The 21,447-nt window shown below is 38.7% G+C and overlaps 1 protein-coding gene and 1 pseudogene across 6 annotated transcripts in view; both read left to right on the top strand.

Annotated features, from left to right (window-relative positions):
- The window catches only part of INPP4B (inositol polyphosphate-4-phosphatase type II B), a 553,469-nt gene that overhangs the window by 144,039 nt on the left and 387,983 nt on the right, over positions 1–21,447 (top strand). The window lies entirely within an intron of this gene.
- Positions 12,379–12,497, top strand: LOC118612717 (annotated as a pseudogene).

Genomic DNA, 21,447 nt, shown 5'->3' with positions numbered 1-21,447 from the left:
TCCCTTAGTTTTTATATACACACACTTAGTTTTTATAAAAATATAAGTTTTAATATTTTCTTTCTCTATATAAATGGATCATCTTATGCACCTACCAACGTGTGGCCCCTTCACCTTGGAAGCAGAAGAATTAGGGGTACTGAGCCCGCTTTCCAAGTCACTGACCATCCATGTGAGAAGCACAACCGGGGTACACCTCTCTCCTCCCACCACTCCTCCTCCTGAAGGTGGTTCGTTGGACAGGACTGCTGATACCACACGTGGGTGTGCAAGCAGTGTGTGCAGCCCCATGCGTACTGCATGATGGGCTGTCAAAACCAGTCCTGCCAGAGGGACCCCTGGAGGAGAATCGAAGCATTTGAGAAGCTGGTTTATTTTTTTTGCACACAAATGAAAATAGGAGAGATATGTATTTTATAAATACCCAGGCCGGATAAAGTGTTTAATTCCTAGTCACTAAGTGTTATATGCTTGCTGTTACTTGCTTTTCCTTAAAGCAAACAAAACAAAACAAAATCTGAAATGTTATAGATTCTTATTTACAAATACCAGCCTATATTCTGTGAAGGTCCAGGAAAACTTATGAACTAGGGTTTCAGCATCAAGACCCTAATAAATTTAAAAATTGGTGGTACTAAATCATTTTTCTTTAATTATATTTGTATTGGTGTGCCACTTTTTTATTCAGGCATATATATTTTCTCATTTGACCACCCGAAATATCCTCGAAGTAGTTTGACTAGTATAGATTAATATAGAATCAGATAACTTCCAAGTTGCTGATCAGATGTTCTAAACTTTTAAAGTCTCAAGAAATAAAGTGGTTTTCCTAATGCCACACAATGAGTTGAGAATATAGCTACAAACACACATGTTCCAACTCCTAGGAAATATTTGTTTTTATTTACCCAGAGATATCAACTGCAAGTATGAGAAGCATTTACTTTTAAAACAAATGTTATTTTATCCTGAATATTTTTTACTTATTCTCTGTCACTCAGTAAATGTATAGCCTTAACAGTATTGACTGTATCAGAATTACTCTGTCTGTTAATGGTAGTCACTAGCTACGTGTGACTGTGAAAAATAACTAAAATGAAAAATTCACTTCCTCAGTTTCACTAGCCATACTTCAAATGCTCAGTAGCCAGATATGACTAGTATCTACTGTATGTGACAGTGTAAATTATATAGCATTTCCATCGTCCTCGAAGGTTCTACTGGACAGCGATGTGTTAGAAGGGTGTCATATTCTTATTGGTGAATTATGGTTACGTTTTTGTTTCATTTGGTACAGTGGGGGTGAGGTGGCAGGAACAGTGAAAAAACAAACTGGCAATGTCAAAAGGGCTTAGGAAATAGTTGGCTCTTCAAGAAATATATATATTTTTTCTATTCAAGAGAAAAATGAGTATTTGCAAAATGAAGATAATAAGTGCAACTAAGCAGATAAATGGTTTTAGGAAGTTATCAGCACAATGGATATTTATAGATGGTACCCTAAATAAGCTTTTCTAGAGGAAACCTTTTGAGTCATGATTTTTATCAATGACAAGGCATTTGGGGGTAGTGTTCATTGTAGGGCCCTATCTGAAGTTTTAAACACTTTGAATGAATGTGAAGTACCCACAGAAGAGCAGGGGAGAAAGCTAGATTCTGTCTTTTAGGATAAAAGCCCACATTTACTTATGCACACACAATCATATACTCTTAAGTCTTTGTTCTGATTGCGTTGAAATGTTTAAATTCATTTTTATGACTTGTACATGGCAATATTGTGCATTGGACACAACCTGGATGGGGAATTAAATTAAAATTAGCCTCTCATCAATTATTCAGCCACCTCAGTGATCTCTGACCCTCCCACAGACAGCCTCACAGCCTAATGTTAATTACTACTGGAGAATCGTTGGGAGCTTTGAGGAGAGGATCTAAGTGGAGGAAAACAGTGAAGGAATGAGGTAGAAAGTAAACATGAATTCAAAGAAAGGAAATCTCGATATAGAGTGAGAAGATAAAAGACATTATATGAAGCAAGATTTGAACTTCCTTTGAAGCATAAATGGGATTTGAGAGGAACAAAGAAAGGTAGGTCTTCTGAGTCAGTGATGATCTGTTGTGAAGATGAGAATGTGCTTGCATTTTGGCAAGGGTGGAGGCTGGGAACAGACCACGAGAAGGCTTGACAAGAACAGAAAGCGCGTGTTTGAAGTTGGTGATAACATTATCGGCTAGACAGGTGGCATACAGCAAGGAGAGAGAGGAGCTTAAAATCAAGGGTGTTGGCTATGGATGCTGTTGCTAAAGGTGGCCCCTGTTGATTCGTGCTTTGGGAGGGGGGGCACCAAACTGTCTTTCAAGGCAGTGAGTCCTGGAAGGTTGTTATTCAAGGCGGATCAGGCAGATGGTGAGCAAAGTGGAGACCAGACGGTGTTGCTGTAACCTAGGAAGTCACTAATAATACTGAGAACCTAGTGTGGTCCCAACACTGTTCTAGGCACTGGGGATACAATTGGGAGAAGCTGCAGCCTGATTTTAAGTGCAATGGGTGGAAGGCTACTGGGGATTAAGAAAGGAAAAAGTAGTTAGAAGGTACAAGAGGCTTATTAATCCCTCATATTCCAGAATATTAGCATCAAAAAAAGAGATTTATTTTAGGCCAGTTATATTAACACATTTGTTTGAAATTCCTGTTTTGTTTTGTTTTTTTTTTCCAAACTCATTATAATTTTGAAGGTGTGCGTGATAGTTCCTTGGAGGTGGAGGAGGGATAAGGTCCTTTTATGGGCTTTTGCCTTATGCAAAGAGGTCAGAGAAGGGAAGAAGTCCTCGTAATTCTGGCAGGGAATGTCAAAAGGAAGTATCTGACTTTTTTTTTTTTAGGAAATGGCAGGTGCGGTGGCCACTGCAGTTATATATGATTAGAAGGCAACCGGCCCTCAATGACTGAGCCGTTCATCCAAAAATAAGTAAATAAATAAAAGACAAAGAAAACAACCTTCACCCCCTCCATCATTACTGAACACCTTAAATGCTTACCTTGTGCCCTGAGGACACAGCGGTAAATAGTCAGACATGGGAAGGGTTTGGTGGGGAGTGCCCAGGAGCACAGACCCGAGTTTGATGCTGGTGCCCGGGCATGCTGTACGGTGCCCTCTGTCTGCAGAGGCTGCTGCCATGTGCACGCTAGATCAGAAGAAAGGAACAGCCAGGCTGAAAAAGATTCTCAAACAGCTGAGGGCAATAGTGGAGAGAACTTTTCTTCCTTCCATTGCTAGCATGGTAAATGACTTGAACTTTCCTGATCCTGAAAGCTAATATGTTCTTAAATCTATATACACATACATACACACACATATATGCACATATATACACACTCACACACATATATATCTTCTCTATAAGTTTGTACATCTTCTCTATAATCTGTAGAACAAAGCTAATGTCATGTGCAAAGATGAAAATGAAAGTAAATATGTACCTAGAGGCTTAATATATTATTAGTTTTAAACTTGTTTTATGGATAAACTTCTGAAAAAACCAACTTTGGTGTTTTCTAGTTTTTATTCTGAATCGCATTGACAGACCAGAATCCAATGCACATTCTCTAGAGACCAAGCAAGAGATTTGAATACCAGCCCACCATGGGCATCAAGATGGGTGTCAGCAAGGACTGGAGCCTTTTAAAGAATGTGTGAAGCTACATCACACACGTATAAACACTCACGTGATAAATGCTTTTGATTAACCAAGTAGAGCATGCTCAGAGTGTATAGAAATAAGTAAGCTACCATTATAGCCTTTAGTATAGTTAATATACATGTTTATATATGCTCAATTCTATATTAGTTCCATATTTAAATGAAATGCTTATCTTCTTTCTATACATTTCCACAATATTCAACAAAAGAGAATGATGAAATGAGTTATACATCTATAAGGTAGAATTTCTATAGCATTATAGTTTACGTTTTTTTCTTTTGTTTTTTATTTTTAATTTTTATTGAAGGGCATGGGAATATACTCATGCTAAAATGTTGGGTAAAAAAATCGAGTTATACTATTAAGTTTTCATTATAACATTATATAGGTAAAAATGAAAAGAATACTTAAAGTATAACACTAATCTTTTAAGTGTATTATTTATAGTTTTATTTATATTTTAGATTTATTTGTTTGTATTTTTATATTTTGCAATCCTTCTACATTGGGTAGAACAAGCTCTTATAATAAGAAACAAGAATTTAAAAATAGTTCTAATCACTTTTTTTTTGTTGTTTTAAAGATTTTGTCTCTGATTTTCACTTAAAAGATTTATGTAATTGTCACAGATAGTTGAAATTGTCATTTTCAATACTTCTCATTGTATAATTTGATCTGAGTTCAGAGCCAACTGATTTTAGTATTCTTTTCTCTAATGAAACAGAAATATTGCCAGCAGCCTTCTTGTGGAATTTTTAGCACTTTCAAGGCCAGACAGAATGTTGCATGTGAAAAGATTGAAAAATTCCTTTAGGCAAACATTCTCGAGATTCAAAATATTTGAAAATATGTATTTGAACAGCTGTGTTTTAATTTGAAATCGTTTATCTCTTCTTGATGCAGGGAAGTTCTTAGTCTTTTTTTTTTTTTTTTTTAAGAATAGTAGTTATTTCCAGAACACGTTTACTGTGAAGCGAGGAGCATTTGTTTATCAAACTGTAGATTCTTGTTTATAAAAGGGACTTCACTCCCAATGTGGTGGTACCTCAGTTGCTGTTGGTCTCACAGCTCTTGGTGTTTCAGAAAAATGTACAGTAAGTAACCTTAGAGATGGGTGCTACCTATTTTGCCACTCGTTCTTAAATGACACTGTTCATACTATTCATTATGTTTCCCCAGAGGAAAGACGCCTCCAGATAAAGGGATTTTTATGGCAGCAAGTTTGCTTTTGAAACCTGCTGACAGTCACCTTCCAGAATTTAATGCTATCTCAGAGGGGATTATCTAGAGTGAAGGAGAGTTCCCAGTGGTTCAAAGAGTCATTCAAGTGAGAAATTATATAGGTCTCAGTCATCTAAATTTGCACATTTATTTCAGTTATTATTTCTTCTGAAAAGCTTATAAAATTTATTGTGTAATATTTAAGGATTGATATTAACCTCATCTAAGGCCTAACTCCAGTAAATGGCACCATTGGCATGAAATTCCCTACATGTGGAGTCATGGAATCTTCAGGACAGGTGGAAAGGCCCTTTCGAGAAATCAGAACCCTCTTTATTTGGACATTAAGGTAGATATGAGTAAACAGGAAATTACGCAAATTCTGGTATAAGATAGTCCTTGAATTGGAGTCCTGATCCTCTCAGTTACTATTTGGAGAAACACGAGCAAGGAATTTATTCTCCCCAATGTCACCTACATGTTGAGATTGTGAGGGTTGAATGACACGATGTAATTCCTCCAGCCTAATACTTGGCTCATCATAATAGGAGATTTTAATGAATGAGTAGCCGAGGCAGGAGAAGGTGTTGCTTGTTTAAAGATAACTGAGATGATGTTAATTTTGGAGGCCAGAACAAAAAGTAGACAATAATGCCCTTTAGTTTGCACAGTTGTGAAGCCTCTAGGAGCACGAATGAGTGTGATCCCTGACTTGGTACAAGCTAAGCCCTTATTTTATTGGTTTCCCCTTTATACCAAAGAGGTGACAGGGATAAGCTTACTGCTTTAGCTTGGAACACAGAGGCCATTTGCTAAAGGTTGTGCTGGTTTTAAAACCTGCACAGTCTTCAAAACTTGGTGTGTTGGATAACTCCTAAAATAGCTTTATCGCAGTTATTAAACTACAAGTGTCTACAAACTGTGGAGGGGAAAATCTTTTAAGTATTTGGTATAGTTGTCTTCTGTTATATAACAAACCAAGTCAAAATGTATTGGGTTAAAACAGTATGTGGCCCATTATTTCCCACAGTTCCGTGGGCTGCCTGGCTGGGCTCAGCCATCCTGTGGGTGGACCATCCAGGGCCAGCCTCTGCTGAGATGTGTTACCCAGTTGCTGAAGCTTTCATCCTGAGCTTGTTCACATGACAGTGATTGCAGGGCACAATTCTAAGAGGGCAAAGGAGGACGCTCTTGAGGCCTCGGGCCCCAGACGTCACGTGACATCACTTCCTCCACATATTATTGGTCCAGGTAAATCACCAGCCCACTGCAAACTCAAGGAGAGGGAAAAAGGCAAAACAAACTCTACCTCTTAATGGAACAAGTGGCAGAATCACGTGGCCAACAAGCATGAGCGTAATTGTTGTGGTCATTTTTGAAAAAAAAAAAAAAGTCTACCTCAGCATTTCATGAGAAGTAAGGTGGATTTACAACAAAGAAAGCAAAGCTAGGCGATAAATACAGGACAAAGAAAGAGCTCCCACAGGTGACTGTCTAATCACTTGTTCGTCGCCACGTTGATTGTTTTCCGTATGTCCAGGTTTGTTTGGGAGAGTTTTGTCTATGTCTGCTGGCCCAGACTCAAAATAAAAATAGCTCTCCCTTCCCCTCTCAAAATACCCAACTTCAGTTAATAAATTCCACATTCACATTAAGTGTAGTTCGTCTGTACATTTTATACCTTGAGATTCCGTCATAAAAATGATAAAAATAAAGATGCCATGATAAAAATCGCTTTGACTAACCTCTGAACTTTCTGCATCGTGAGCACTTTGGAGGAGGGGTGTATCTGGAGAAAGGAAATTAGAAAAAGTTCACCATCTCAGGAACTTCTGTCACTGACATATTAGTTTATAGCAGTGGAAACCGTTAGCAGGAAGGAGCCTGCTGAGAGAGACTCTTTGTCAGAACTGCCCAAGGACTAGCTTCATCTGAGAGCAGGACTCAGAAAAAAATAAGCAGAGAGAGGAGGTACCACCAAGAGGGAAAAGACTCAGTATTCATCTCCTTGCCGCCAAAAATTAGGTAATGTGCCAAAACTTATGTATTCTAACTAATAATTTCATGTTGACTAATTATTGCAGAAAGTTTGTCTAAATAAGCTTTTCACTTGAAGGAAAACACAAAGCAAAATAATGACAATGACAACAAACACATGGAAAAGTCATTGTAGCTAGAAGTCAGAGAAATAAAAACGAAGCCATCACGATGTAGTATTTTATGCTGTTAATGCTCCCCCCCACTTTTTTTCGCCTGCCAGAATTATAATATCTAAATGTCTGATTTAATATACGTAATTAGTCAATGAGACGCAAAAATGAAGTGCCCTAATTCTGACGCCAGACTGTTTGGAAGAAATAAGTGTAGAATATGGGCTAGAAGGGGCAGAGTGGCGTTTCGTCATTATTTTAGATATAAAGAAAGAGCTGAGGCAACAGCTGGAATTGTGGGATGAAGAGTAGTTTTAAACAGACCAAGATATTAAAATTTTAATTTTAATTGGAATAGAATCATTTCATATCTAATGTAATTGTTAATAACTGAAAACAGCCAGAAAAGACCGTGGGGCCTTTCTGAGGTATTAGTCATGGGAAGAAAGAGTTATCCAAAAGAGCGGATTTGAAAGCTACTCTCTCTATGACACAAATAACGCTATTTCTTGAGTTCTCTGTACGAATCCAGCTAATTTGAAGAGTTTGTTACCTAGTCACTGGATAAGTGAATGCATCCACACAGAAACAGGCGTTTCGGCTGATGGAGCTGAGTGACGTGCTGTGTGTATTTCCCGCCCATCTTCTAATCACCACCAGCATTTGTTTGCATCCACGTGTTTGCTCAGGGATCTCTGTGGATCTGCGTCTGGAAACTGGGAAACCTTTACAGAGTTTTTGTGTGAGGTGAGGGGCGGGAGGAGACAGATGGTTGGAAAAGACGACAAGGCATCTCTTCTCTAGTTCCTGAGACTGGGTGATAGGCGTGGAGGGGGCGGGAAGACTCCAAAAACCAACTCCCTTCAGGAGACTGAGACACTAGGAGCGAGGCGGGGCTTTCCAGCTGGTGATGGCCCAGCTGTAACATGCATCACAGAGCTGGGAAGAGGACCGCGTGTTTCCTGGCTCGGCAAGGAATCAAGCATCGCTTCAGCAGGTCGAGGACCGGCAGCTTTGCAAGCATCCGTGGACAGCTGACTTGGCACGGAACAAAGGTGTTCTCACACCGCTCCTGCTGCGGTGGTGGGGCTTAGGCTCCTTTCTTAAGCAGGATTTGGACAGCAGGAGTGCTAAGTGAAGTAGGAGAGGAAAGGGAGAATGACTGCCATTGTTGATTAAGTCCCTTTTTTCAACTTTCAAAATAATTGATAGAATCTTTGAGAGGGGCTGATTTCTCACGTAGCAGGTAGGGTCTTAGAATCATTGTAATTTTAGCCTTAAAATAAGTATGATCCCATTCAGAGTAAAAAGCTGGCTAGTCTAGCTAGAGATATACATATATTTAATTTGATCCTTCGAGGTAAGAAGTACAAGCATTATTTTTATATCCCTTTTTCAGATAAGAAAACGAGGCTTAGATAAGTTCAGATTAAGGGCACACAGCTAATAAACTAGTATGAGTGTGACTCATCTTAGTAATTTATTTTCTGTATCATCTATGCATCACCCAGTATAAATGGTAATTCATTTCTGATTACGATAAATTGTACATCCACTGAACATCAGTAGCGAAATGTGCAGAAAACAGCTGCTAAGCTCTTAGTGTGTTATGACATGATCATGCAGACTCCATCATTCATTTTGGTTTTATAGGGAAGTTATGGGAGCAGTTGATTTCTTCCTGATTTTTACTTAGCAATCGCAGCTCAACCAGTGTAAAGGATGCCAAGTACGGAAGCTGCGTCATGGCTCCCACAAGTGAATTGTGCCATGCCCATTTTATGAAGAGTTTTATCTCACACTCACCATACTCGCTATCAAAAAGGCTTTTTACAAAAGAATGACTTTTCTCTATGGCAGACCATACACATTCTTTACACATTGTTCATGCTGCTATTAATAACTAGCTCTATTCCCTTTATGAGACATTGGATTCTTTTTTGGCCCATGTCTAGTTCCAGGTGACTTAAGTTTCCATTTGCATCTTTTCTGCCCAACTTCTCCCACAGGCATGAGCAAAATAGTATTTGAGCATACCACCTGAAGTTTCACAGACCTCTGGCTACGTAGATTTCTTTCCATCCACTTGGACAGACTTAGGCAGAGCAAATGAAAGTTCATGTGCTCCTTTCTCTTCTCATACATTTTTGCGGTTTCACTTGACGGCTTTAATAAACGTAGGGTTCAAGTTCTAGGTCCAGTCCCGGGCACTTTCACGACTAATTTATAACTTCGCGACGTTCGTTTTGCTCAACCGATAGCCATCCAGGAATAGATTTATCTTCTCAAACAGGAGATGATTATGTTTTCAGCAGATGAGGGAGACGCGTGGAGAAGGCGCTCAGGACTAGCGGGGCCTCTACGGTGAGAGCAAATCAGCCGCGGCAGGTGAACCTGCCAGAGAGGAAAAGCAGCACGCACAGCGCGCACGTGCCACATCGCCGGGGGACACAGTGGTCGTGGGCCCCCACGCACAGCACGCACGTGCCACATCACCGGGGGACACAGTGGTCGCGGGCCCCCACGCACAGCACGCACGTGCCACATCGCGGGGGGACACAGTGGTCGCGGGCCCCCACAATGCACAGCCCCGGCTTATCTTTTTATGTTTTTAAAGTAGGCTTTTTCCTTGGCGTGAGTCATATTCTTTCATTTTGACACAGTCGAGAAAGGCAGTGAGCCTCTCTCATGCCAGCCATTACTGGTAGTGATTTCTAAGTTGCATTCACTGCACTGCTCATCCTCAGGCTCTCTAGACCCAGGGTCAGCTGGTGCAGGAGTTAGTCTTTACAGGACTCTGGGAGAATCTCATATAAGGAACAATGTGCCTACATTGATGCCCAGTACAGAATAATTGTAATGATCTGTTTTCCCATCAGGTTATCTAAAAGAAGATGAATTGTTAGAAATAATTGCTATGGAAAGAACAGAACTTCTATTTTTGTTGTAACCCAAAGTTAGTGGAGAATTATTGTTTGCTGAGCTTGATGACTGGAAAGATAGCATATTGATCAATAATGTGTTAATCTGACAGGAAGTTGGGTGGTCTGTTTGCTTGCCCTTGATTTCCAATAGGACTCGGGAAGCTGGGTATGAGAGATTAGTTCTATGTAGAAACACTCGAGTGCTTTTCTTTCGCATTACAAAACTTAGAGAAAAAGTCCCTAACGCTCTTTGAGGAGTATACAATTTTTGTTCACCTAGGTTTCATATTATTTTTTTAAAGAGCGAACAAAAGTGTATTTTTCTAAACCTGATAGATTTTTCTCAGCTCTCTTTTCTTTGGTCCTGTTCTTCATACCCCAAATCATAACGATGTCTATGTGTTCACACTGCACCACCCCCCACCCCGCCCTGATATTCTCTTGGCTAGTTTCTGTCCATTCATCAAAACTGGCTTAGGTAGTCCTTTTTCTGGGATGTCTTCCTTGACCATTCTTCTGTCTAAGGTTGGGTTAGGTATCCCATTCCATGCCCTCAGTCACCAAGGGATGGTGAACCCTTGCCACACTGCTTAGTATGCTCTGTTGTGGTTTCTCTCTTCTTTCCTCTTTCTGTTCCCACACCAGCATCCTTCTCTCTATTTCGAACAGCAGAGTTCCAGTAAAAGGTGAACATTGGCTGCTCACCCTCCTGCACACATATACGTGTGTAAGTGTAGTATATACTGTGCACGCATGTTTGCATAAATACATACAAATGCTTACGTTTATTATAAATCTTAACAGATATAAAGGTGGCAGGCAATTTACAAATAATAAAATATGCAATGCTCTATTACATTCCATGCAGTCACTGATTCTCAAATTAAGCATGTTATGTTTGAATTGTTCTTTGTATTTAAAAATACTAGATTCATATTTGATATTTCTATTATAGCTGGTGTGGAGCGGGGAGGTGATATTGTGCAGTGGAAACTCTTGAGTGTGATCCCAAACTGCATAAGTGCTGCTTTTGGCTTAAAAGATTTCAGTAAAGACGCCAGAGTCAGAGAGGAAGGTGGAGGTGTTAGAGATTAGATAAATGGGCCCTAAAAGTAACTTCCTTTTCCTTGGTGATATGATTTATGCATTCCTTTCAAAGCTTTGGTATTTCTGCTTTAAGTTATCTGTAATTATTATCCTCATCACCAATAGATTTTTCTCATATCTTTTGATATATTATTCTCACTTGGTATTTCTTGTGCAAATAAGGAAGTTAAAAGCATGTCAGGTGGAACAATTGGTCACAGTGTAGAAGCCATGCCCAAGATCTTACCAGACGGATTGCACCATGTCAGGGTAAAAGGAAAAATTGTATTAGAAATCTCTTTATTTTAAATGTAAGGGCAGCTTATCTTTGGACCTAGCAGATGACATTTCCAAAGACTAAACACTTTTATTTCTGCCCTTTACTGTTCTTGATAATTTTTCCACGAGACAGTAGTTCTAGTAAGTCAGAGGTCTTTGCTTGCTTTGTTCACCGCTACATCCTGGCCCCAACCAAATGCCTGCCGCATATTAGAAGCTCAATAAATATTTGTCCCCAGCTGGATATTGAGTAGAACTGTAGCTGCGTTGCAGGTGGACCACCAGGAAATCATAACTGGTATCCAGGCTAGTTAAAAAGCATTTGAGTTCCCCCTACTACTTAGTGGATTTATAACAGCCGTGGAAGGGCATAGGCGGGGATTCAGTTTCTTAAATGTAGCCTGGGGCATACACAATGTGTAATTTTGTGTATAGCACCTTGAATTATTGGAGCGACGAGGTAGGTGATATACATAATAGTAGCCACAGAATCAAAGATGTAATCGTAGAGCATGGGTATCATAAGCTTCATTTTTATGAGCTGACATCCAATATGTTATATTTGTACTAGTTCCGTTTTCGTGCCAGCTTTTCCAGGAAGATCTAAATTGAAATAGACATGAGTTTAAGGCAAATGATAGTTCTAATAATAGCGATATATATTGAGTGTTTCCAATATGCCGGTCTGTCCTAAGCACTTTATACTCATTATTTCATTTAATACTGACAGAGGCTCTGTGAATTAGCTAGTCCGATCATTCCACCTTATTAAATAGAAAATAGGGACTCAGAGTTGTTTATATTATTATTACTATGTTTATGTTATTATGTTTTACTGTAGGGGATTTAAATTCAGAATGTAGCAGCAATAGAAAGGCAGTGAGGTGCAGTGGAGAAAGTGGACGGTTGGTAGAAAACCTTGATTCAGTTAATTCATCTTGATTACGTCACAACCACCTCCGGGCCTCAGTTGTCTCATCTGTTACATTACAGTAGGTCTTCAAAAGCCTCTGCAAGTCTACGGCCATGCCACCTTGAACAAGCCCCGTCCCATCTGATCTCGGAAGCTAAGCAGGGTTAGACCTGGTTAGTACTTGGATGGGAGACCACCTAGGAAGACCAGGTACTGCAAGTGTAAAAAAAAAAAAAAAAAAAAAGGACTGTAAGCTGACAAGGTCTTTGCAATCTGTGAGGTCAACCAAGAGTTGCCTTGTCTTAAAAAAAAAAAGCCTCTGCAGTTTTTTTTAAAAAGTTGCTGTAATTGTTTTGATTTTCTCCTTGAGTAAACCCACCTATTGTTTCTGTCTAATGGAAACTCTTCTTTCTTATCTCTTCTCTTTTTCTTTCCATATTTTTCCCTTTTGTTTGGCTTCTCATCATGATTCTGCTGTTCTGTGGGTCAAACGGGATTTGAGGCTGAACTGAGAGCCAAAACAACAAAGCTTAACACTTCCTAAGGGAAGCCATATTTCACAGTAAATTTCTCTTCTTTTGACCCTTATCAGAGTTGAAAGTTATTTCAGCCAAATTAAGGATTAACAAGGTTTTTGTTGGATAGCTCGAGGCTCTCATTGCTAGCCAGATGTCATTTAGGGAAATTGTGTTTTAGTTTTCACTAAATCTGCATCTTCGCTTTTTCATTCATTCGTTTATCCATTCATTCATCCCGCTACATAACATGCAATGAATTCTGCCATTCTGGAGCCAGCGCCACAGTGGGTCACAATGAGTGTCGCTTCCTTTATGCCCAGGGAGCTATGCAACAGAAGGTATGAGATGGCTGTATAAATTGACAATCAAAAAATTTAACAGCATGTTGTAGTAAGTGCTGTATAAAAAGCATGTGCTTGGTATTATGAGGATATAAGGAAGCTTGCTAAATTCCAACTAAAAGCGTCGAGGAAGCCTTATTGAGGAGAGGAGATTTAAGTTGTATTCTGACAATTTTGAAAAGTATGGTGTTGATAAATTGGTGATTTTCTATCTCCAGCGATAGCACAAGAAAAGGTGACACAAGAACACGGTGCCTCAGGGAATACTCTCATCCTCTATTTTTTAAGCAACTTTCTCCAGCCAGGGTAAAGATGAGTTGCCATAGAGACAGCATCTAATGCCAGGAGGGCCTGCTCATAATGTCCACAGAGAGAGAGAAAAATCATAACTGCCTAAGATTGTGAAGGAGGAGTGACTATGAGAGGCTGTGGCAATGTGGGAAAGCCTAGAGGAAGGGTGGGAGCTGAACTGGACCTTAAGCTGATGAGAGGCTGGCAGAGTTCCTGTTCAAAAGACTCAGAGAATCAGAAGGCTGAAGAATATTCCAGATTGGGAAATACTGACTATAAGGGAGGGAACCAGCTCTCCAGATGGGGCTGGGTGACAGCGTGAAGACTAGCTTTGCTAGAGTAGAAAGGTTAGCAGTCAACATCTGGCTATATTGTTGGAAATGGATGAACTCAGATTTCGTAATGTAGTAAATGTCATATGAAGGCATATGGCACCAATGAAAGCCCCAGTCCAAGAGATAAATGGTTTAGGTTAGAATTGTAGCTATGACACTTTCTAGCTGTGTGATCTCAGTCATGTTTCCTAATTTCTCTGAAGTTTCCTCACCCACAAGATGTGGATCATACCGTTTTCTTATAAGTTTAAAATAATCAACAAAAATTTATGTATGTATTTCGTAAAGTGTAGTATTTTAGGTGAATAAATAGGTACATGTGTAACCAAAAACTCGTAAGTAGAGAGACATGAGAAAATTGGAGAATGTAAATAGTGGAATTCAAGTTGGATTTGATGAGGAGGAGAGTAAAGTTAAAAGAAAAAAAAGACAAGAGGCAATGGTAGTGGGCCCATATGAGGACCTGTATTCAGAAATCATTTGTGTCAATTCTCAAGCTAAATGTGGTCGACATGGGATTCAGCAGAAGGATTCTACCTGCAATGGTATGCTACGTCCCCCACCACACACGCACATCCTCTTCACCAGACTAATATGGCCTAAGCCAAAAAAGGTTTTTAAAAATGGAATTGGACAGTGAGAAGGTGACAGATAGTCCTTTTAGCACAGTAAGGTTAAAAAAAAGGCTGATGGAGATAATCCTTCTCTAGCCAGGTGTATGACTAGTTTTTAGAATTGTCATCTTCAGACCTGAATATCATGATGACTGGACTCAGGAATGATATTCTCTGGGGCTCCTGTGCTATCTTGAGGAACCAAGAATTGCTTCCCACCCATGCCAGAGGCAGGCTACAAATGAATGTGAGGCCTGGGGCATGTGAGAGAGGGTAGGGTTTGTTAAAATTACAGAGGACCTGGGTAGCACAAGATTCAGGCAAGAAGATACAAGAGGAATGCTTCTGTTGATAAAGAGGGTGGCCCTATAGTGTGTTCTGAGAGCTCAGCCCATGCTGAAGGCCGCTCACAAGGACACACCAGACAGAATGAAGGAGCCATTTTTGAATCCTCATCCTCTTGAAGCTCTCTATGCGTTGGCTGTTAACCAGTTTACCCTGATGCAAGAATTAATTATTCTTCAGGTTTCGACATATGCGCTTGGCTGGCCATATCACAGAGCCATCTCCCTACTTGTCACTAGCACGTAAGCACGTAGTTCTCCACTGTGCACAGCAAGCGGATGTAGAGAGCCGCAGAAGGGGCGAGTGATCCAGCAAATGGTTCGACCGCCTCTGTGAGTTTATTTGCCATCACTGCTGTGGAATGGAGCTTGTTGCCAGGGTCAGTATTTCCATTTCCTGTCTTCTCACAGGAACCCGAGTCTTTGGGTAAGGATTGCGATAGGCGGAGACAGTTGTGGGAGGAGGGGGGCCACGTCCTGTGTTACCCACCCAAACCGGTGTGCCCTCCCTGCCACCGTGATCCTTTCGCATACAGTTGACTCTTAGATAACAGGAGTTTGAACTGTGAGGGTCCATTTAAACATGAATTTTTTTCAATAAGTAGTGTAAATGTATTTTCTCTTTCTTATCATTTTCTTAATGACATTTTTTCCCTCTAGCTTCCTTTATTGTAAGAATACAGTACATAATACATGGAACATACATACACAATATGGGTTAATTGACTATGTTTTCAGTAAGGCTTGTGGTTAACAGTAGTTAAGTTTGAGAGGAGTCAAAAGTTATATATGAATTTTCAACTTTGCAGGGGTTCCGCGCCCCAACTCCTGCATTGCTCAAGAGTCAACTGTACATATAAGTATATTTATGTAAACATATTACATATAATATATAAATATATAATATATATTGAATATGTAACATATCATATATCGCATTATATATGCATTAGATACAATGCATTACATATTACATAATAGAATGCATAATATATAATATACTATAATAATATATATAATACTAGGGAGTACGTTATATAATATGTAATAAGTACATAATATAATTATATAAATTATATAATATATAAATGTCTATATATGTATACATGTATCCATTTGCATTTATTGGGCACCCGTTTAATGCTTGCCAGCCTTTCATTGAATATTTACTAAGTGCCAACCGTGGGACTCACATGTAAGCATCATTCTCTCACATTTAACAGCAGAGAAAAGAGAGGTACAAATACAGGGAATACAAGAATCTAGTCTTAAGTCAGAGAGTTAATAAGAGGAGGAGTTGGAACATTCTCACCCAGATAAAAATTTTCCTACTTTAAAAAAATCTCAGATCACTGAATTCTTGCTTATTTCTCTGTATCCATTCTGATCCTACAAGCAAAAGAGCAGCCATTCCTTCTCTGTAAACAATAATAATCGCACGCAAATTTCTCACGGACTCGTGCTTTTGCTAGAGTACAGCGCTGTAGTTGTAAGAAGCAGCATCGTGTTTTGATGTCCTTCCAACTCCTCACCAGCTCCTCAGCGTAACTAAGAGACTGAGTGCCCCGTTGCTACAGCCTCAGTGCAACTTCTCACTTAATCGCTGCAGGAACTTCAGGAGCAGAGATGCCTCCGAGCCGTGACCTGGGTGCATCTTGCTCTCAGGCCTTCCCTGGGGGCAGCATGTGCCTCGGCCCAGCACCACCCTGGAGACAGGCGGTGTCAATTGCTTACAACTCCCGCTGTCGAGCAGAGGTTCATAGTTTCATGTGTCAGGGACATAAAAAACGTTATATCTAATTGAATTTAACAACAAGGCAGTATGGCAGGCAACCTTCAAAGACAGAAGGGGCTTTGGAAAGGGAAGATAAAATCAGTGAGACCTACTACCGAAAAGAAAGCTAAATCTTTAGCATTGACCGACTGCGAAGTAATTATACATAACTGAAGAATGTAGAAAATGGCTAAATATTTTCAAAGTTATTTTAACAGCCTGGTATAAACCAGAAAAGCAATTCATTTATTTGTTCATTCATTCACTAATTTATTCAATTAGTTAATATTTACTGTATGCTTTCTATATATTAAGCAGTATTAAGCACTGTTAATCAACATAGCCTTTAAAAATACTACTTGGCTAAAATGTAGGTCTATATTTTCTTTAGCTAACTGGTGTTCTCTTTGCTTTTAGAATAATTTAATTTGAATGAATTCTTTGCCTCCCCCCCCAACCCCTCAAAGTATAATTTATTTAATTCCATGGCTGTAAATAAAACTTACTTTTCCGCTTGTCAGGCTGATGTTTTTAGTCTCTAGAAAGATGTGAAACAGTACTTCTTTAAATCTTTTTTTTTTTTTTTGCAAGGAGAAAATTATGCTACTTATATGAGGATTTATAAAGCCCGAGCACATGATAAGAATGGAGTGTTGTTATTAAATAAAACTCACAACAAAGATTGTTACACATTTTATGATTATCTATGATCATCACTGGCTTACTTTAAATATAAAGGTTAATCAGTATATGTGAATAATGGTTAGCTCTCTTGTTTGACATAACCAAATCAAACATTGCTCAGGTTGACCAAGTTGGTGGGGCGAGAAGTCAAGATGTGGGGTGAAAATGAAAAATCAGAGCGAGGAAGAAAAGGAAAAGACAATGAGACAGATAGGAGCTGGGTGCATGTGAAGCTTTCCCGAATGCATGATAGGTTTCCAACCGGGGGTGCCCAGGCCCCGTGAATCTTTTCCCTTCTACTTCCTGCCCCACTTGGCACTCTTCCACTTCCGGGAGACAGTAAAGGACTGAGTGAGGACTCCTGAAAACCTCCAGGTAAGTGGGGATGAGTGAGCAGAAATAGTTTAATGGGAGCCAGGTAGAAAAACAGCAGGTAATTAATTATAAGGTCCAATTTTACAATAAGACAGAAGATCCGATGAGGACCTTGGCATTGCTGTAGGTTGGAAGAAGATATGTCTTTCTGCAGGAGTGGAGTGTGTAATGGGATGTAGAAAAATGAGGCCTGAAAGAGAAGGAGAGGGAAACACAATTCATAAACGATCAGGTGGTGAGATCTGTGTGTCACAGTTCACCTGAGATCTGTAAAAGCTTTTATTTGTATGCAGAAATGTTGGAATGACATACTGTTTTAACAATTACTAGTATGTTTCTTTCTCTTCTTTAAAACAGAGTTTCAAAACGCTTAATTGTAGATCCTCTTCTGAGTGTGAGGTTTCCTATCAAGCTCAGAATCCATGGAGATCTAGTCTTCATGAAGCTTACGGTCAGTTGTAGGGTACTGAGTCTTGCCCCTACTCAAATTAGCTCAAAATCATTTTTACCAAACTTTCAATTTGTATTTTATCCCTCCCCCTAAATTATGGCACTTTAATAAATGTTAGTTCTATCATTTTGTACTAAAAATACTGCAGTAAAATATTGCTTAATTTTCATAATGTGTTGAAAATTTTCAGTGGATAAAGAAGCAAGTGTAATGAAAGCTTTAACTTAATTTTCAGTCGAGTATGCAGGAATGAGAGGCGCGGGGCTCCGGAACGTTGTCGGCTAACAAGGAGGCAGGTTAATGTTATTGAAAACCAGTTCATTATTTGGTTTAGAGCAACACACATAAAGAAACAGTTTCGATTTATTTCTGTTCTTTGACAGACATTGAAAAACAATGTGACTTCTTTAATACATATTGTAGTTCTCTATGGAAGATACAAACTAATTTTTTCTGAGTTTTATTTATTCCCTACTTTTTCTTACTCTTTCATTCTGGTGACAATAAATCATTTTGGAGGGGAAAGGAAGAAAAATAATGTTGATTTTATTTTCCTACCTATGTATTTCATATATATAGAAATTTTATGTATGATAGGTAACATTTGGTGTATATATATATTTTATATATATACACATACATATTTTTTAGTGGATCAAATCACTGTATCCATTGGTGGTTAGAAGAAAGCATCTTTCATCTTTTATGTAGACCTATGTGTTATAGAAAAGTTTTTCAGGAAAGAAAGCACATATTCCATAAACTAGAACATGAATTTCGATGTTAGTGCCAACTTGAGAATTAAACCTAGAACATAATTCTCATTTTTTAAAATGTTTAACTATATTTTAGATCAATTTTTATAACTGTATAGCAGAGAAGGGAAGCATTCAGCGGCAGTGTAGTGGGAAGAGTGAGACTTCACTTACAGACTGCCTGAGTTTCAATCCTGGCTGCTTTGCTCAGTTTCTTCCTACTGGAAGACAAGCATGATAAAGATGCTCGCCTTATAAGGTCGGATGTTATACAGATTGAGTGATTTAATATTGATAAAGCACTTAGAACAGATTAGCACACAACACAATCTTTTTAATGAACAAAAATAATAAATTACTCCTTGATGAGTTGGGAATATATTAAAGTATATAGAGGAATATTATAGCAATAAAAATTCAGGCTAGGTATTTTTTCATGTTCATATGCTGTTAATTTTTGTGTAACTTTTCCTAATAATGTGATTTTTTTTCATAGTTCTTAGATGCTGATTTTGTCCCAGAAACTTCTCTTTCTACATTTTTTTTCTTTTTGAGTTTGCTATGTATTACAAATTTGAATATGGCAGATGGCTTACAATGCCACATAAGAAGGACTTTTTTCCAATTATGTTTTCATCAGGCAAAATGCCCTTCTGTGGTGGGAATAAATGGTCATGGCATTGCTATGAAACTGATATTGTCCGTTTTGGAAGGCTATAGAATTGAAGAAACACTGGCCAGAACTATTCTTCACCTTTCCAAATGTAATGTCGAAATTGAGATAAATAAAGGAAGGCTTTGTAGTTTTCTTTTTCCTTCTTGCCATCCAGTTACTATTTAGAATTTATAAGGCAGAGGCACAGCATTCGTATGTGTATGCAATCCCTCACAATGTAAAAAATAAACAACCTTTCTTATTCATGCCCAGATGCAGACTAAAAATGTGGGTGGTATATTTAAATAATTCATTAATTTGCTATCTCATTCACTTAACATTTTTAAGGTAAATATCACAACAGTTTAGTTTAGTTTTAAGTTCTAGTCTCAGCAAAAACGGTTACATTTGAAAAGGTCAAGACTACTGACCTATAAGTATTAATAATCCTTTTGCAATTACTAAAGTAATTTGTTCCATATGCCTATGAAATGTTTCTCAGAGTTACTGGATTATCACCTACTGAGAAGTTCAAAAATATCCGTTTGATATTTTTTTCCAACTGAGAAGCAATTCTACTTCAATCCTGAGCAATGCTGAATTGTATATTGCAGTACGTGCTATCAAATATTACCATCTTCAGTAGCTGTGAAGTGTACCCTGTGATTATCTAACAAGATTACTAATGCATTCCTTCTACTCTTAACATACCAATGATGGGAAAGAAACCATTGTTTTTTGAATTGTCACTTTTGAATATTTTGGAAGAATACATTTAAGTGCCCAGTTTTCAATAACTTCTTTGGAGTACTTAGAAATTTACATGATCTTAAGGCGGGAGAGAAAGGAAATGACAAGGATGAGAAAGGAACTCATGTCCAAGTCCTTTCTTTATTTCTTCATCTAATTATCATTTCGACATTGTTGAATCCCGTTTTTAGGTGAGGGGGAGAAAAGGAAGAATTTCCATAAGCAAGCCAGTTCCTGGACGGTTGAAGCATTCAGGTCCTGTCATGGACTTTGGTCCCTGGTGAGTCACCAGAAGCGGTAAGGTCCAGTAAGGTCTGGGGCTGGAACCCAACTTGAAAATGAAAAAAAGAACCTGAGAAAAACAACTTCCTTGGTAAGATCAGACTGCTCTTTCTCCCTAAGATTTATAATTCTATCCAACAGTATATAGAAAGAGAAAACGAAAGGGAAAACGAATAATTAAAACCAAACTAAAATCTGAGGAGAGAGACTGTGCCCTGAGCTTAGAGTTTCCCCCATTTTATCTCCAGAACTTTAATCTTTTCATTGAAGCTTTGCTCTGCTCCTAAGCATTCATTTGTTACTAACGAATTTCATGGAGTGTCTGTTTTGAAACCATGGTTGTTTGAGGCAAACAGTGTCTTAAGTAAATTTATATTTTAATTGCAAGAGGGTAGAGTATGATTTGAGAGTACCCGAGTTAGAAATGTTTTTTTTTTTTTTATTCCTTTTCAGGAACATAAACAATTAAAGGACCACAATGGAAAACCTTCCTCAGAATATGTAATGAACCATGGTTAAAGAAGGATTTAAAAATGTGTTTGCTCTGGCTGTGAAACTTCAAGACAAACACTGTGTTTCCGTAGATGTGCTTTTATATGTGTACCCTTCCCAGTGTGTGTCTATTTATTTTGCTGTTAATTACAGGTATTAGAAATGAGCAAAAATATTTTATGAGAATAAACTTACTTATTTTAGCATATATTCATTTAACCTTTTACTATATTAGCTAAAATGACGAGTTTTTTCTCATTCATTCTACGCTTTCTGCAGGGAAGTTGAGTGCTCTGCTTTTAGCCTCATCATCTCCCTCTAGTGGTGGGTGGGAGAGGGGAACTCTGGGCTCAGCGACACTTCCCACCACCAGGAGTGGAAGGATGATGAGTTATTTAGTGATCAGTATCAGTGCCCAGCCCTCATTTCTTATCGAGGCTACGTTCTGCACTTGAACTCAGTGGGCTGAGTGATGGGTCTTTTGCCCACCTTCTGAGCCGACCTTGGTTAT

The sequence above is a fragment of the Rousettus aegyptiacus genome, unplaced genomic scaffold, assembly GCF_014176215.1.
Source record: "Rousettus aegyptiacus isolate mRouAeg1 unplaced genomic scaffold, mRouAeg1.p scaffold_m13_p_16, whole genome shotgun sequence".
Lineage (NCBI taxonomy): Eukaryota > Metazoa > Chordata > Mammalia > Chiroptera > Pteropodidae > Rousettus > Rousettus aegyptiacus.
Note: the sequence above shows the minus strand (reverse complement) of the source record. Positions and strands in the feature narration are given on the sequence as shown.